The sequence below is a fragment of the Chiloscyllium plagiosum genome, chromosome 44 (genome assembly GCF_004010195.1).
Source record: "Chiloscyllium plagiosum isolate BGI_BamShark_2017 chromosome 44, ASM401019v2, whole genome shotgun sequence".
Taxonomy (NCBI): Eukaryota; Metazoa; Chordata; class Chondrichthyes; order Orectolobiformes; family Hemiscylliidae; genus Chiloscyllium; species Chiloscyllium plagiosum.
In genome coordinates, this window is record NC_057753.1 from 1,477,420 (window position 1) to 1,496,068 (window position 18,649).

Genomic DNA, 18,649 nt, shown 5'->3' on the forward strand with positions numbered 1-18,649 from the left:
TGGAGTTTGCACGTTCTCCCCGTGTCTGCGTGGGTTTCCTCCGGGTGCTCCGGTTTCCTCCCACAGTCCAAAGATGTGCAGTTCAGGTGAACTGGCCATGCTAAATTGCCCGTAGTGTTAGGTAAGGGGTAAACGTAAGGGTATGGGTGGGTTGCGCTTCGGCGGGGCGGTGTGGACTTGTTGGGCCGAAGGGCCTGTTTCCACACTGTAAGTAATCTAATCTAATCTAATCTACGAAGAGGCAGGCATAGCTGGGGCCCATGCGGATGCCCATGGCTACTCCTTTGGTTTGGAGGAAGTGGGAGGATTGGAAAGAGAAGTTGTTCAGAGTGAGGACCAGTTCAGTTAGTCGAAGGAGGGTGTCAGTGGTTGGTACGGTGGCCACCTCTATATTGGGGAGACAGGCCGCCTACTTGCGGAACGTTTCAGAGAACACCTCTGGGACACCCAGACCAACCAACCCAACCACCCCGTGGCTCGACACTTCAACTCCCCCTCCCACTCCATCAAGGACATGCAGGTCCTTGGACTCCTCCATCGCCAGACCATAGCAACACAAAGGAAGAGCGTCTCATCTTCTGCCTAGGAACCCTCCAACCACAAGGGATGAACTCAGATTTCTCCAGTTTCCTCATTTCCCCTCCCCCCACCTTGTCTCAGTCCCAACCCTCGAACTCAGCACCACCTTCCTAACCTGCAATCTTCTTCCTGACCTCTCTGCCTCTGAATTGGCTGGGTTTGGTACAGAGATGAAAGGGTATTGGGAGGCCTTTTTGTTTATACGATAACAGATGAGCTTTTATGCTTTAGAAGTGACCTGTATAATGAAAGGGGAGTGGTCAATCCTAGAAGCTGAAGTTAAGTTCGAGTCAGTTCAGCAGTGGGCTTTATGCAAACAGGCTGCTAGATTCTCTCTCCTTATGCCCCTCTAATTTCAACCTGTAAGTTTTGTTTCATTCTTTGCTCTGTGTTTAAGGGGTTTGTTTATTGGGACCGTTGTCTATATTCGGAACAGCATAATTAAGTCTAGTTTGAGGTAGTCTGAATTCTGAGGGTATTCTATATTCTGTTTTTTTGTGTTTCATTCTATAATTGTGTGAATTTTTTTTTCTGTTTTAAAACCTGGTAGTCAACTGAGCTAACTTACTCCGGTTAGTTTTCACTGTACACTTACTGAAAGAAATTGCAAAGTTACGGTCTGGGCTGCCTGCTTAAGAATGTTTTGAATGGTCTGGCCGAGTCCATAACACTCCATCATCACCAAGACCGTCTAAGGCCATCCCAGGAACATTATCTAATTCCTCCTGAGTTTCAATATATCTGCTGCTGAAACGTTTATCCATTTCTTTGTCACCTCTAGACTTGACAATCCTAGCCATACTCCCGCCCTGTAGTCTTGAGGTCATTCAAACCTCTGTAGTGTACATGAGCAGAGAGATCTCGGTGTCCACGTACATAGATCCCTGAAAGTTGCCACTCAGGTTGATAGGGTTGTTAAGACGTCATACAGTGTGTTAGCTTTTATTGGTGGAGGGATTGCGTTTCGGAGCCACAAGGTCATGCTGCAGCTGTACAACACTCTGGTGTGGTCACACTTGGAGTATTGTGTACAGTTCTGGTCCCTGCATTATAGGAAGGATGTGGAAGCACTGGAAAGGGTGCAGAGGAGATTTACCAGGACGTTGCCTGATCTGGAGGGAAGGTCTTAGGAGGAAAGGCTGAGGGAACTGAGGCTGTTTTCATTAGAGAGAAGGTTGAGAGATGACTTTAAAGAGACATATAAGATTATCAGAGGATTAGATAGGGTGGACAGTGAGAGCCTTTTCCCTTGGATGGTGATGGCTAGCATGAGGGGACATAGCTTTAAATTGAGGGGTGATAGCTATAGGACAGATGTTAGAGATAGCTTCTTTACTCAGAGCTATGAGAGCATTGAGTGCCTTGCCTGTAACAGAAGTAGACTCACCAACTTTAAGGGCATTTAAATGGTCATTGGATTGGCATATGGATGAGAATGGAATAGCGTAGGTTAGACGGGCTTCGGATTGGGTTCACAGGTTGGCGCAACATCGAGGGCTCCAGGGAAAACAGCCTATTCAGCCTCTCGCTATAGCTCAAACCCTGGCAACATCTATGCGCAATTTAGCTTAGCAGATCCACCTAAGTTGCAGATCTTTAGACTATGGGATGAAACCAGAGCACTGGGAGGGAACCCACGCAGAACATGTGAACTCCACACAGTCACCCGAGGCTGGTGCTGTGAGGCAGCAGTGCTAACCACTGAGCCACCGTGCCACATGTAGCTACGCTGGGATCCACGGTGACCTGGCTGCATGGATTCAGAATTGGCTTGTGAGAAGAAGGCAGAGGGTAGTGGTGGAAGGGTGTTTTTCTAACTGGGTGTCCATGACTAGTGATGTTCTGCAAGGATCCATACTGGGACCCCTATTGTTTGTGATATATATAAATGACTCAGATAAATATGTAGATGGCGGTTAGTAAGTTTGCAGTCGATACAAATACCTGATGAAGGAGCAGTGCTCCAAAAGCTAGTGCTTCCAAATAAACCTGTTGGACTATAACCTGGTGTTGTGTGATTTTTAACTTTGTATACCCCAGTCCAACACCAGCACCTCTAAATCATCAATGCAAATATTGGTGGAGTTGTGGATAGTGTCGAAGGTTGTCACAGGATGCAGCGGGATATGGGCGGAGAAATGGCAGATGGAGTTTAATCCGGGTAAGTGTGAGGTGCTGTACTTTATGAGATCAAATGTTAAAGTATGCAGATAATGGCAGGACTCTGAACAGCATTGATGTACAGAAGGATCTTGGGGTTCAAGCCCATAGTTCCCTGAAAGTGGCTACAGAATTAGACAGGGTGGTAAAGGTGGCATATGGCATACTTGCTTTTGTTGTTCGGGAATAGAATACAAGGGTCAGGATGCCACATTGCAGTTTTATAAAACTAAGGTTGGGCCGCACCTAGAATATTGCATTCAATTCTGGTCGCCACATTACAGGAAGGATGTGGAGTTTAGAGTCATAGAGATGTACAGCACGGAAACAGACCCTTCGGTCCAACCCGTCCATGCCAACCAGATATCCCAACCCAAACTAGTCCCACCTGCCAGCACCTGGCCCATATCCCTCCAAACCCTTCCTATTCATATACCCATCCAAATGCCTCTTAAATGTTGGAATTGTACCAGCCTCCACCACTTCCGCTGATAGCTCATTCCATACATGTACCACCCTCTGCATGAAAAACGTGCCCCCTCAATCTCTTTTATATCTTTCCCCTCTCACCCTAAACCTATGCCCTCTAGTTCCGGACTCCCCCAATCCAGGGAAAAGACCTTGTCTATTTACCTCATCCATGCTCCTCATGATATTAGTGATCCACTCCTAATGCATTCTACCTCTTGGAAGGAATGATTAGCTTCATCTCAGCCTCTTACTACCTTGCATTATGGTGGGAAAAGATTTATTGAGATTGCTGATGCAGGAAGTGCTAATAATCGAATGGTCAGAACCAGGGTAGTGCCCAACATTGTACAACTAAAATAAAAAGGTGCTTATGATCGTTAAGAGGAGAGGGTTTATCAAGATGCTGCCTGGATTAGAGAATAAGAGGTAAAACAGGGACTAGGAAAACTCGGGTTGTTTTGTCTGGAGCAGTGGAGGCTGACGGGAGACTTGATAGAAGTCTATAAAATTATGAGATGCATAGATAGGGTTGACGATCAGAATCTTTTATCCAAGACTATCTAAGACTAGAGTGCATGCATTTAGGGTGAGAGAGGGACAGTTCAAATGGATGCGAAGGTACGCACCTCCTGACACCCCAAAGTCTATCCACCATCTACAAGGCACAAGTCAGGAGTGGGGTGGAACACTCCCCACTTGCCTGGATGGGTGCAGCCATTCAATCTCTCCACCACCGGGGCTCAGTAGCAGCAGTGTGTACTATCTACAAGATGCACTGCTAAAATTCACTTAAGATCCTTAGACAGCCCCTTCCAAACCCACGACCACTTCCATCTAGAAGGGCAGCAGTTACTTGGGAACACCACCACCTGCAAGTTCCCCTCCCAAGCCACTCACCATCCTGACTTGGAAATATACCGCTGTTCCTTCACAGTCGTTGGGTCAAAATTCTGGAATTCCTTCCCTACCAGCATTGTGGGTCAACTCACAGCAAGTGGACTGCAGTGATTCAAAAAGGCAGCTCACCACCACCTTCTCAAGGGCAAATAGGGATGGGCTGTCAATGCTGGCCAGCCAGCGACACTCATGTCTCACAAATAAATAAAAAAAATGAGGGGCAAGTTTTTTACATAGAGAGTGGTTGATGTCTGGAATGCGCTGCGGGGATGAAGGCAGTTATGATAGGGGCATTTAACAGTCTTTTAGATAACCACATGAACGTGCAGCAAATAGAATGATATCCCATCGGAAGGATGTTGTGAAACTTGAAAGTGTTCGGAAAAGATTTACAAGGATGTTGCCAGGTTTGGAGGGTTTGAGCTATACGGAGAGGCTGAGCAGGCTGTGCTGTTTTCCCTGGAGTGTCGAAGGCCGAGGGGTGACCTTATAGAGGTTTATAAAATCATGAGGGGCATGGATAGGATAAATAGACAACGTCTTTTCCCTGGGGTGGGGGAGTCCAGAATGAAAGGGCATAGATTGAGGGTGAGAGGAAAAAGATATAAAAGGGACCTAAGGGGCAATGTTTTCACGCAGCGGGTGGTGCACATATAAAATGAGTTGCCAGAGGAAATGGTGGAGGCTGGTGCAATTGCAACATCTAAAAGGCATCTGGATGGGTATATGACTAGGAAGGGTATATGACTAGGAAGGGTATATGACTAGGAAGGGTTGAGAGGAATATGGGCCAAGTGCTGGCGAATGGGACTAGATTAGGTTAGGATATCTGGTCGGCATGGATGAGTTTAGCTGAAGGGTCTGTTTCTGAGGTGTACATCTCTATGACTTGATGATTCTAGGACCAAGGGCAGGTAGAAAGAATCAATTTATTTTGGCGTCATGTTCAGCACGACACCCTGGGCCAAAGGGCCTGTTCTCGTGCTGTAACTGTTCTATGTTCTAAATGGGATAACTAATCCTTTTCTGCATGCAATTAGTGAATGTGGTTGGACCCGAGAGTTTCCAACTCAGATCAGATTTACAAAGTTTATATAATAAGTTCCACACTCTCCACATTTCCTGGTTGATCAAAAGGAAATTAGGGACAGATGCTGGAAATATTAAACAAACATGGAAAATTCTGTCAATACACTATAATTGAGCAACCTTCAGATGAATTAGTATTTATTAATTTATATAATTTGGGTATCTCTGACTGGGCTAGCATTTTGTCAATTTCTAGCTGATAGGGATTCTTGAATCCCTTCACACATTTCCATGGTTTGTCCCTGTTGTGACTGTGTTTATGTCCTGACAAACCAGATAGTCTAATGAAGCCTTGACCACACTAATATGGGAATGGTTTCTCCCCACTGTCAATGGTGCTACATCATCCATGATTATATTCAGGTTATCATTAACTGTGTGACTCCATCAGATGCTAATGTGATGTTTGGTTTCAGTTTCCCAACTGTAAATCGTCCCTCTCCCCAATACCCTTTGAAATCAACGTTAAAAAGAAATCAATAGAGTGACAAAGAATAAAATATAAAGTATTGTGAAATTGAAGTGATAACTTGCAGGGCAGGAACGAGGAAATAGTGTCCCTGAAAACTGCTGAATTGTCATAAAACTGGTTGCCTGTTATCCATCAGGGAAGAGAACCTGCTACCTGGTCTGGACAAACACAAGACTCTGGTGGAAGAACAGAGAAAGAGACAGGGGTGAAGGAGAAAGATGTTATCTATCTGCAACTTGAATAGAATTCTGACAGAATCTCTGAAACTCCCAACCTCCACCACGGTGAAGGGCCAGGTTGGCAGGTGGAGGTGAACACCATCACCTCCAACTTCCTTCCCAGTCACACACCTTCCTGGCTTCTCAGATACCTACTACAGGATGTACACAAACTTCTTCCATTTAAGTATTGGTTTATAAAATCATGAGGGGAATGGATAATGTTAATAACAAAGGTCTATTCCTCAGGGTAGGAGAGTCCAAAACTAAAGGGCATACGTTTAAGGTGAGAGGAGAAAGGTATAAAAGGAACTTGAGGGACAACTTTTTCAGAGAGGGTGTGGTGGAGGCGGGTACAATTACAACACTTAAAAGACATCGAGTCGGGTACATGGATAGGAAAGGTTTAGAAGGATGTGGGCCAGATGTGGGCAAATCAGACTAGTTTAGTTTGGGAAACCTGGTCAGCATGAATGAGATGGGCCGAAGGGGCTTGTTCCTTTATGTATGACACTGTCTCTCTATTGAGAAGATTGAAGCCATTGTGTTAAGTTCCTTCTACAAACTCCACTCCCTCCAAGGAATGAGGAAGTTTAATTGTGAGGCAGGTTCACTGAAACTAGGGCTTGTTCTCTTATTGAACAATTAATGACAGTGTTAAATAACCAGTGCAGCTACAACACCAGCCACAATTAAATCAATGTAACAGTGCTAGCTGACTCTTGCCCTCATTCCTGCCCTTCATTGAAGTCTGGACAAAGCAGCTGAACTTGGCATCATGGCTTTCAGGTCAGTGTGTACAGATGTGACTTCAGATCAACAGTGAAGGAGATACAGATTCAAGGATGTTTTGTTGCCTGTCCCCACTGCGCTCCACATTCCTTCTTTACAAATAACCACAGAGCGGCCTCCCGACATACCTTGATTGAACCTGCCTCCACCAAACCCTCAGTCCATTCATTCCAAGTACATAGCTGTCGCTATTTAAAAATGTTCTCCACCTATCATTTTTGATCCTTTTACAAATTACTTACATTCTTGAGCTGTTCTCAATTGTCTCATGATTGGGGACATTTGCCCCCTAATGATTCTGTTCAGCTCTCTCGTGATTTTGAATCAGATCTACTCTTGGCTTTCTTGCGTCCATTGCAAACAGTCTTAACTTCTCCAATCTATCTTCAAAACTGAAATTCTTCATCGCTGAGCCAGTTCACATGAACCTTCTCTGTACTTTCACCACTCCCATCACAACCGTCCGAAGGTGTGGTGCTCAGAACTGGAAATAGAACTTCAGCTGATAGCAAACGTCTGTCTTCAATACCACCTCCTTGCTCTGGCCACTAATAATAACACCTCAGATATTTTATGTTTTATTAACGCTGCTCCTTTAAAGTTGTACCCTTTATCTGCATGTTCATCCCCCCAATATTTATGACCTGATACTTCTCCACATCAAACTTCATCTACTTCTGATCCATTCGCCTGACTAACCTAGCTAGTTGAAAATGTGTTGCTGGAAAAGCGCAGCAGGTCAGGCAGCATCCAAGGAACAGGAGAATCGACGTTTCGGGCATAAGCCCTTCTTCAGGAACCTCGCTAGTTGCTTTTTTTAAATAAAATCCCTACCATGTGGAAATTGGCCATTTGCCCAAGTCAAAACCGACACTCTGAAGAGTATTCCATCCAAACCCATTCCCCTATCCTATATTTCTCCTGACTACGGCACACTGAGCCTCTTGCTGAGATATTTGTATCGTCGATAGTCACAGGTGAGGTGCCGGAAGACTGGAGGTTGGCAAATGTGGTGCCACTGTTTAAGAAGGGTGGTAAGGACAAGCCAGGGAACTGTAAACCAGTGAACCTGACGTCAGTGGTGGGCAAGTTGTTGGAGGGAATCCTGAGGGACAGGATGTACATGTATTTGGAAAGGCAAGGACTGATTAGGGATAGTCAACATGGCTTTGTGTGTGGGAAATCATGTCTCTCAAACTTGATTGAGTTTTTTGAAAAAGAGGATTGATGACGGCAGGGCGGTGGATGTGATATATGTGGACTTCAGTAAGGCGTTCGACAAGGATCCCCATGGGAGATCGATTAGCAAGGTTAGATCTCATTGAATACAGGGAAAACTAGCCATTTGGTTACAGAACTGGCTCAAAGGTAGAAAACAAAGGGTGGTGGTGGAGGGTTGTTTTTCAGACTGGAGGCCTGTGACCAGTGGAGTGCCACAAGGATAGGTGCTGGGTCCTCTACTTTTTGTCATTTACGTAAATGATTTGGATGCGAGCATAAGGGGTACAGTTAGTAAGTTTGTGGATGACACCAAAATTAGAGGTGTAGTGGACAGCGAAGAGGGTTACCTCAGATTACAACAGGATCTTGACCAAATGAGCCAATGAGCTGAGAAGTGGCAGATGGAGTTTAATTCAGATAAATGTGAGGTGCTGCATTTGGGAAAGCAAATCTTAGCAGGATTTATACACTTAATGGTAAGATCCGAGGGAATGTTGCTGAACAAAGAGACCTTGGAGTGCAGGCTCATAGCACCTTAAAATGAATAGGAAGGGTTTGGAGGGATATGGGCCGGGTGCTGGCAGGTGGGACTAGTTTGGGTTGGGATATCTGGTCGGCATGGAGCGGTTGGACCGAAGGGTCTATGACTCTGACTCTATTTGGTTTCTGGAGCTTTTTCCTTATTATCTTCTAAACGGATCTAGATCAAACACATGGATTTTCCAAATGCTCAGCTTCCAGCAGTTTCCTGTTACAGGATGCTTGTCTCTTCAGCTACTCTAGATGTTTTTCCATTTCCCCAGGCCCTGACTTTTCAGAGACTGCTAAACAAACAGTACCTTTATGCTCTGATTGAACTTGCACACACTGCCAGTCTTTCTGGGATGGTTCTGTCTTTTGTGATACTGGATTCCCGCAGCGAGGCAACGAATCCTCTTCTGCCCTTTTCTAATGCACTGAAAAATTCTGAAGGAATTTAAGGACTTTATTTAGATGCATGTCAACAAAACATCAAACCTAGAATCAAAGGTAAACGGGAATGTAGAGTTGATGTTGCGGTTAATTTGACTTTGTTCCTACTGTTATGAAGATGTGGGTGTACCTTTTAAGAGAGTTAAAAGCAGCAGAACCACTGGACACAGCACCAAGTGTTCTCAATAAGGCAACAATGTTATACTGGGTCGAACAACTCGATTAGTTCGTTGCCTGGAGCGTCGGAGGCTGGGGGGTGATCTTATAGGGGTTTACAAAATTATGAGGGGCATGGATAGGTAAATAGGCAAAGTCGTTTCCCTACGGTCGGGGAGACCAGAACTAGAGGGCGTAGGTTTAAGGTGAGAGGGGAAAGATTTGAAAGAATCCTAAGGGGCAACTTTTTCACACAGAGGGTGGTACGTGTATGGAATGAGCTGCCAGAGGAAGTGGTGGAGGCTGGTACAATTGCAACATTTAAGAGGCATTTGGATGGGTATATGAATAGGAAGGGTTTGGAGGGATATAGGCCATGTGCTGGCAAGTGGGACTAGATTGGATTGAGATATCTGGTCGGCATGGACGTGTTGGACCGAAAGGTCTGTTTCCATGCTGTACGTCTCTATGACTCTATGACCTAACCTACACATCCCTGAACACTACGGGCAGTTTAGCTTGGCCAATTCACCTTAACCTGCACATCTTTGGACTGCGAGAGGAAACCGGAACACCCAGAGGAAACCAACACAGACACTGGGAGAATGTGCAAACTCTACATAGGCAGTCGCCCAAAGCTGGAATCGAACTCAGGTCCCTAGCGCTGTGAGGCAGCACTGAGCCACCATATCACCAATGAAGTTTCCACATTATCCTCATAATCTACTTTGCTTCATGTAATCCACATATTTTAAAATTGGCCCCGTATGCCAATGTTTATATCATTAATATTGTGAAAATCAAGATTCCCAGGAATGAAACCAAGGCGACTCCAGCTAGATCCCATTTGTCAACCAGAAATTTATCTACGAGCCAGTACTCTGTTTCCTTTCACTCAGCCATTCTATACTTTTTCCCCCAATGAACTTAAACTTTGATCACAGGTCTGTTGTGGGACACTGGGTCACAAGCCTTCTGGAAGTCTTGGTCCACGTCAACAACTCAACCCCTTGTGCTCAAACCCCCTCAGATATGGAGACGCCGGTGTTGGGCTGGGGTGGACAAAGTTAAACATCACACAAAACCAGGTTAGCGTTCAACAGGTTTATTTGGGAGCACTGTTCCTGCTAGCTGCCTGACGAAAGAGCAAGTGCTGTGAAAGCTAATAGTTCCAAATAAACCCATTGGACTATAACCTGGTGTTGTGTAATTTTTAGCTTGGCCAACCCCCTCAAGCTCAACTGTTTATACTGCTCTTACTTAAGCCACTGTGAATGGTCCATACACTTTGCTTGCTATCTATGGATTCAGTCATTCTATACCTTGGTCTCACACCATGGTTCTTAATGGGAGGGGGGAGAAAAAGATGTAGTTTTGTTTTATGATTTGGAGGTGCCGGTTTTGGAATGAGGTGAACAAAGTTACAAATTACACAACACCAGGTTATAGTCCAACAGGTTTATTTGGAAGAACTGGCTTTCAGAGCGCTGCTTCTTCATCAGGTAACTATTCGGGCAGGATCGTAAGACACAGAATGTACAGCAAAAGATCACAGTGTATCATTTTAGTTGTATGACACTATGATCTTGTGCTATAAGTTCTGTACCTTATGACCCTGCCCCACTAGTTACCTGATGAACGAGCTCTGAAAACTCATGCTTCCAAATAAACCTGTCACACTATAACCTGGTGTTGTGTGATTTTTAACTTTGTCCACCCCAGTCCAACACCTCCACATGAAGGGAGGATTGACAAATCAAGCCAAGCCAAGTAGTGTTTTGTGGATTTCTGTCCCAGACTGACAGCGATGAGCTTTATAAACCAACAGGGTGGTGGAAGCAGAGGATTGATGGATCAGAAACTCAAAGCAAATATAACATCAATGTCTGTGAGAATCACTCAATGCATCAGGGCCTAAATCTGAACGTCAAAGGAAACAGATTTTGTTGTTCTGTCTGTGGGAGAAGATGTGCCGTAACAGTGTGACTGCACTGAAATACCACAAAGTCTGGTCAAAGCATATCTAGAGAATTGTGTTCTGTTCTGAGGTGACTCAGTGGTTAGCACTGCTGCCTCACAGCGCTAGGGAGGCAGGTTAGATTCCAGCCTCGGGTGACTGTCTGTATGGAGTTTGCACATCCTCCCCAAGTCTCCGTGGGTTTCCTGCGGATGTGCCGATTTCCTCCCACAATGCAAAGATTGTGCAGGTTAGGGTGAACTGGCCATGCTAAATTGCCCATAGTGTTCAGATATGCAGGTTAGGGGCATTAGTCAGGAGTAAATATATAGTAGTAGGGGTGGGGAATGGGTCTGGATGGGTTACCATTTCAGAAGGTCAGTGTGGACTTGCTGCGTCAATAGTCCATTTCCACACTGTAGGGATTCTATGAAAGCTTCGGACTGATTTGATGCCCTTGCAGTGAATGCAGCATAAATTTCCCTGAGTGTAAACTGAACTCCAATGTTTAGTTTATGAAAAAAGATCACACAAGAGTGACAATGCAACAAAGGGAGCTATTCAATCCAATGAATCCAGGCTAGCTCTCTATAGCAATCCAGTGACACCCATTCCCTTGTGTTCTCCCTGTATGCTTGCTTTATATTTTTCTCAATTGCTGGTTAAGTTTCACTTTGAAATCAATCACTGTTCACATTCACTTCCCTCAGAGTTCCAGGCATCACCATTTGCTGTGGAAATATTTTCTCATCACATCCCTGTCTGTCGGTTACTCAGAAACTTTAATCTTTCCTCATTCTGTGCACAGTCAGCTTTTGGGAAATGATTGTCTTTTGCTAACTTTAATCAGTTTATAAATCTTGTATGTCTGTGAAATCTTCTGCCACTCCCCTTTACTGAGTCCATTCTGATAAATTACCCTCAGCATGCCATAAAGGGCACTTACACCTTTTGTTAAACTGTGACCAGAATTAGACATAGCACTTGAATTGTGGCTCACTGAGAGCTTTAGAAACGTTCACCATTACTTTTTCCTTTTGATCTCAATAGCAATATTAATGCAGCTCAAGATCCAATTTGTTGCTGAATGAATATATCTCATGACCTTCAAAGACTTGTGTACATGAAACACCAATCTTTCAGTACCTGCTCTCTATATAAAATTGTCCCATTTGTTATATACTACCTTTTCCTACTGCTTCTGCTAAAATACGCCATCACATTTTGAAGGAGGTATTCAATGGAATTCAACGTTAGACTTTGTTCAAAGTTTTTCAGACGTGATTGGTGTCTGATAGGGGAGTTAGACAAACTCTTTCCATTGAGTTGGAAATCAAGGATGAGCAGGCCTCGTCTCAACATAGTGTTAGGTTACAGCACCTTTCCAAGTGTTTGAGATCCTGACAACTCTCTGTTGGTGCAGAAACAGCTGAACTCCATGAGGCAAAGGTTCAAAAGTGACCAACTGAGAGGTGTTCCTTGACCTCCCATTGAGCTTCACTGGAGCAGTGTAGAAGGCTAAGTACAGCGTGGGAGTGGAGCAGACTGAATAGATATTGCTCTGTGATGTCATCACACAATCTGTGCTTGCTGCTCCCAGAGTGGAGGAGATCACATTGTGAGCTGTGGGCAAGTAATTAAATTGGGGAAAATATAATTGAATCATTGTTTGCTTTCACCTTTAAACTTTTTGAGGACAGCTGAAGAATTATCAATTATAAAATGCAGTAAACTGATTGCCGGAATCCTAAATCCTATCCCAGCTGTAGATAAAATAAACCCCAATTTCAAACTGAATATGGGGGTTCAATCCTGGATGTGATTAACCGCAAAATTCAACTCCTGGAGCAACTTCTGGTCTCACTGGGTCAAATGGCTGACTCCTGCTCCCACGTTTCTATAGTTCACGATATTTCTCAGCGGACTGAACAACAGATGAAATGCCTTCTGAAACATGGAGGGGGTGAATCATCCCTCTCCAGCCTGAACCTGCTGCTGAGTATCCTGGAAGTGATGCTTTTCCTGTGCAGGAGCTGCTCCAGTCCTTCTAGCTTGGTGAGTTTGAGAGGTTCTGTCAACATTCTCGTCAAACTGCGGAGAGATGAAGCCGTCTCCTTCCCCACTCCACCATCTTTGTTCTCTGACACAGTTGTCCAGACTGGGTGATGGATTCCCTTTCCTTAAGGATATTACTGAAGTAGTTGGGGTTTCACAAAAATCCAGCAGCTTTCTTGATCACATTATCCTCTTCCCAACCCTGCAAATTAACAGATTTATTCAGCTGATTTGTTCCATCCTTCTGCTGTTTTTGTGAGTTCTTAGTCACATTTCCATATTTCTGTTTGAAATTCAGTTCAAATTCAGAGTGAGCACAGAGATTCAGCAGGTCATCCCAGTTGCTGTCACATCGGCGAATCCACACTGGGGAGAGACCCGTCACCTGCTCGGAGTGTGGGAAGGCATTCATCAGATTATCCCACCTGTTTCCTGATGAAAGGCTTTTGCCCGAAACGTTGATTTTCCTGCTCCTCGGATGCTGCCTGACCTGCTGTGCTTTTCCAGCACCACTCTGATCTTCAGCTTCTGCAGTCCTCACTTTTGCCTAGATCATCCCACCTGTTATCCCACCAGCGAATCCAAACTGGGGAGTGACCCTTCACCTGCTCCAAATGTGGAAAGGGAGTCACACAGTCATCCAATATGCTAACGCACCAAAGAGTTCACAAGTAACAGCAGCGATTGAATTTTGCAGTGAATCATATTTGGAAGCGAACCTATTCCATTGGTAAGTCTTTCTGCTGATGTTAATGAACTGCACTTCAGGTATAGGTTTCAGTTTTCTGGATAAATGTCAGCTTTGGATTAAACATAAAATATGTGAAGATTTTTAAAATATCTGTAACATATGTACATTACTATTGAAGGGTTCTCCGTCTCCCCTGCCTCCTCCACCCTGACCTCCCACAGCATCGGTGAGGAGTTCATGAAGCTTCCTTGTCTCAGTCTCAGTGACAATGTGATCATCCGTCTCTGCTGTGTCCTTCTCGTCCACAGGCTCACCAGGCCAAACACCCTCGCAATTTTCTCCTTGCATTATTCAGGAACTTCCATCTCACTCCAGTTTTCTCTTGTCAGGCCCTACCAAAGCTTATCGTGACCTATTCTCACTGAACTATCGACCGTCTAACTCTTCTGTGTTCACTGATGTTGTTAATGGATTTGTCTCTCTCTCTCTTGGTTCTCCTCGTCTTCTTTAAACCCATCATCATGCAACGTAAGAGAAAGCAAACTTTGACTCAACCATCCTTACAAACCCTTGCCCTGTCTGCATTGTCCCTTTCCTCTCTGAAGCCACCTTTGGTGTACCCCCAAAGGATCTATCGTTGCCCTCCACCTACATGCTGCCATGAGGTGACACCATCCAAAAGCGCCATGTTTAGATTTTCATGTGTACGCTGACAATGCCTAGCTCTAACTCACTACCGTCTCTCTTCATTCCTTCAGCGACGCTATATTTTCAATTTCCTTACCCCATATCCAGGAGGCCATGTCTTCAGTCGTCATTATAAATTCCATCCCCTAATTAACACTCTTCACAGTCTTGCTCTCACATCTGACCCAAGATGAACTTCCACCACATATCCACACAATCTCTAACCTTATCATTTGCCTCCTTATCTGCTGCCGAACCCCTCATCTCTGTGTATGTTGTCTTAGACTTGATAATTCCAATGCATTCGTGACCAGTCTCTCACATGTTCATGCAGCCCCAGATCTGGAAGCGTAAGATCAACCAAAACTGTGCTGCCGGCATCTCACACAAGACCCCTTCTCCCACCACCTCTGTGCTCACTGATCAACGATAATTTATATCCTTGTTATTAACACTTACTGTGGCCTTGTTCAGCTCTATCACTGACACTTGCAATTGCATCAACTTCCAAAGGATCTGTCCTTGTCTCATGTTGACCCCTTTAGTCCCCCCCCGATTTTAATTTTTTCAGTAGTGGTGTCTACGCGTGTGTGGGAAACTCTGAAATTTCTTTGTGGCTGTACAGGATCTTGGTATGGCCACTTTTGCAATACTGCATTCAGTCTCCCTGCGATAGGAAAAACACTGTTAAACTTGAAAGGGTGCAGAAAAGGTTTACAAGGATGTTGCTAGGTATGAGCTGTTAAGAGCGGCTGAGTAGGATGGGGCTGTTTTTCCTGAAGGGTTGGAAGCTGAAGGATGACCTTATCGGGATTTATGAAATCATGTGGGGCATGGATAGAGGGAATAGCCAAGGTCTTTTTCCCAGGGCAGGGGAGTCCAAACAATAGAGGGCATAGGGTTAAGATGAAAGGCAAAAGATTTAAAAGGGGCCTAAGGGGCAATGTTTTTACACACAAGGTTATGGAATCAGCTGCCAGAGGAAGCAGTGGAGGCTACCATTGCATTTAGAAGGCATCTGGATGGGTGTCTGAATCTGAAGTGTTTAGAAAGATATGGGTCAAATGCTGCGAAATGGGACAAGATTAATTTAGATATCTGGGCGGCATGGACGAGTTGGACCAAATGTTGAGTTTCCATGCTGTGCAACTCAATGACTCTCTCTTAAATAAGGATACTTGCTGAAAATGGCATCGCCAATAAGCACCTTTCTAATGTCACTTTCATTGACTCGGTGTCAAATGTTTCTACTCTGAAGCTTGGGAAATTTTATTGCACTTTTGAGATGTGTAAACTTTGGAGGTGCATAGACAGGGTTGAAGGAAAAAAGCTTTACCCACCAGGTGGAGGAATCAATGATGACAGTCAAGGGGCAAGAGTTTTAGAGGGCATGTGAGGAACTTGGTTTTGAACCTGAGGGCAATGGGAATCTGGAACTTGCTACCTGTTAGGTGCGGTAGAGGCAGAACATTTAAGAACTATTCAAATGTACAGCTGCAATGTCAACGCATGCAAGGTGATGTGCCAAGCGCAAGTAGCTAATTAGATTCCCTATAGTGTGGAAACAGGCCCTTCAGCCCAACCCGACCCTCCGAAGAGAAACCCACCCAGACCCATTTTCCCTCTGACTAAAGCACCTAACACTGTGGGCAATTTAGCATGGCCAATTCACCTGACCTGCACATCTTCGGATTGTGGGAGGAAACCGTAGCAAACCCACGCAGAAATGGGGAGAACGTGCAAACTCCACACAGACAGTTGCCCGCCGCTGGAATTGAACCTGGGACCCTGGTGCTGTGAGGCAGCAGTGCTAACCACTGACCCACCGTGAAGATGTGAGTTCACTGCACTTTTAAGAGAATGAAAAGCGAACATAACTACGTGACGGCACTAAACATTCTGAACAAGATATCATGTAACCTTTTGATCCAGCAGCTCATGTAGCTAGTTGCCTGGAGACAAAAATAAATTTGAATTCAGCCAATCACTTTAAATTATGTCCCCCCCAAAAAATACCAAACTCCAATCAAGTTTGAATTCAGCATATTGACAATATTAAAACCAATGACACAATCTGAGGCTTTGGGAGCAGAAGATCAGGAAGAATTAAACACAGAACTCTGTGAAAGGTACCTGTCCAGAGAGTTTGCACAGAGGAAAAAGAACGTCACCTACCTGGAGAGCAAATCTACAGAGGAAGATACAATAGGTGGCTGGTTTTAAACTTTGAATTTTGGTAAATCTTAATCAGGGGTTTTATCGGACTACTACTGTAGAAGAGGAAGGTAAAAGATAGGTTAGAGAAAGGAGTTTGGAATAGTTGTTAGTTATTATTATCTGTGATACTTTAAGAAATAATGTTAATTTTTACTTTAAATAGTTCTTGGCTTCTCAAATTTTCACAGATTACTGCACCTTGTCTGTTTTGCTGGTTGAAATTAAGCAGAAGGGTTTACCCTGTGACGTAACATGAAGTAATTGCTTTTTAACTGTTGCAGACTCGATAGGCCACCTCAGTATCACAAACTTTCCCCATTCCTGAAGAAGGGCTTATGCCTGAAACGTCGATTCTCCTGTTCCCTGGATGCTGCCTGACCTGCTGCGCTTTTCCAGCAACACATTTCCAGCTCTGATCTCCAGCATCTGCAGACCTCACTTTCTCCACCTCAGTATCAACGTGCCAGTGTCTTTCCAGTTCATCTAAACCATTTCCTACAGTCACCACATTTTTCCGGACTCTCCTCACTGTGACACTCTTGTGTCTGGAGTGGCCAGATGGTCAACTGAAACCTCATGCTCTAGCTATGGTTTCATCCGACTGTGAACAGTGGTGTTTCCTTCCAAGTTCAACATCTGACGGAATTTCAATTATGATAAATCTGACAAATCGTCCTGATCCTGTTGTGATGTTTAGTTTCAGTTTCCCGAATACAAATCTTTGTTTTCAGCGTCTGATTTAATTGAATGAAAATGGCAGAAAGGTGAGAGAGAGAGAGGCACAAAAAATGCAAAGGTAGGTTGTAAATTTTGGGGGGGGGTGGAGAGAAAAATAACGTACTGTGATGTTGAAATTGCTTCCTTGTCTTTCCTTCCATTATACTGTCACTCTGCCTCATTAATCAGATATTGGTAATGAAAGGCGAATGCAGCTCGATGGACAAGTTTTCTTCATTCTGAACAATGGCGGAAAGCTCCTCCCATCTTTCCAAACATGGCTGCCTCCAGAAATGGTGGCCGCACATGAATAATTTCGACCTGTGCCCCCAATAGAGATGGTGACCAATCCCCAGGCCTTTCTCTGGGGAAGAAACCTGGAGTCGTTGTCCCATTTCACTGCAAGCAGAGGACCGACAGGGGTTTGCGGGTGACAGAAAATATTTTGAAAGCCAGTCCGCCATCCATTGGCTGATCCATTGCTTACTCCGATCCCCCTCATTCTCAGCCTCTGTGGAGTTGAAAAACTGACCACTGACAACCTGGTGAAGGATTAGGATGACGTATGTGGTTCACGGTAACTAGTAGTGGACAGGAACTATGCATGCTCCAACTCACAACAGGGATGAATGGAATAGATTTAATGTCATGTGTTCACATGAGTACAGTGAAACGTTTACAAGTTACCACTTACAGAGCCATACTAGGTAACAGGGTACCTAGGTACAGATTATCCAGTACAAATTCACAGGGGAAAGAAATAGAAGGTCCCGCATTATAGATCTTCAAAATTACAAAATGATTGAAATAAATTAGAAAAATAAAGAAATAAAAAGTTCAGAAGAAAAGTCTTCCCATGATCATTCAATAAAGAACAAGGATCCATGCTGATTGAGGGCGGCTCCACATCAATAGGAAGAGAGGGGGCAGGAGTGGGTGACCACTTGGGAGTAGCTGGTACTCAACTAATCAAAATTAATGAGGGGCAGGGCTGAAGGACAGTGAGAGTGTAGCTGGTCATCCAATCAAGGGGAGTGAATAAGCAGCAGGCCCAATCATTCCTTGACCTTTTCTGCCCTGAGGAGGATGACCTCACCTGATCTTTCTTGTTCCCCAGTATGATGTGGGTTGGACCAGCGTTTATTGCCCATCTCTCTAGTTGCCCTTGAGAAAGTGGCAGTGAGCTGCCTTCTGGAACCGCTGCAGTCCATGTTCTGTAACTAGATTTATAATGCCCTGAGAGAGGGAATTCTAGGATTTTGACCCAGTGACAATGAAGGAATGGAAACAACTTTCCA

The 18,649-nt window shown here is 44.5% G+C and overlaps 2 long non-coding RNA genes across 4 annotated transcripts in view; one reads left to right on the forward strand and one right to left on the reverse strand.

Moving 5' to 3' along the window:
• Positions 1-16,952, forward strand: part of LOC122543460 — a 70,500-nt gene extending 53,548 nt beyond the window's left edge. Inside the window, exons 2-3 of the long non-coding RNA XR_006310032.1 lie at positions 13,338-13,769; positions 16,916-16,952. This is a non-coding gene — a long non-coding RNA (uncharacterized LOC122543460). The remainder of the gene's footprint in view (positions 1-13,337; positions 13,770-16,915) is intronic.
• Positions 1-18,649, reverse strand: part of LOC122543461 — a 66,306-nt gene that overhangs the window by 42,569 nt on the left and 5,088 nt on the right. Inside the window, exon 3 of one of the 3 annotated variants that reach the window (XR_006310034.1) lies at positions 8,529-8,865. The exons of the other annotated variants lie outside the window; for them this stretch is intronic. This is a non-coding gene — a long non-coding RNA (uncharacterized LOC122543461). Of the gene's footprint in view, positions 1-8,528; positions 8,866-18,649 lie in introns of those variants that run through there. 3 annotated transcript variants of the gene reach the window in all.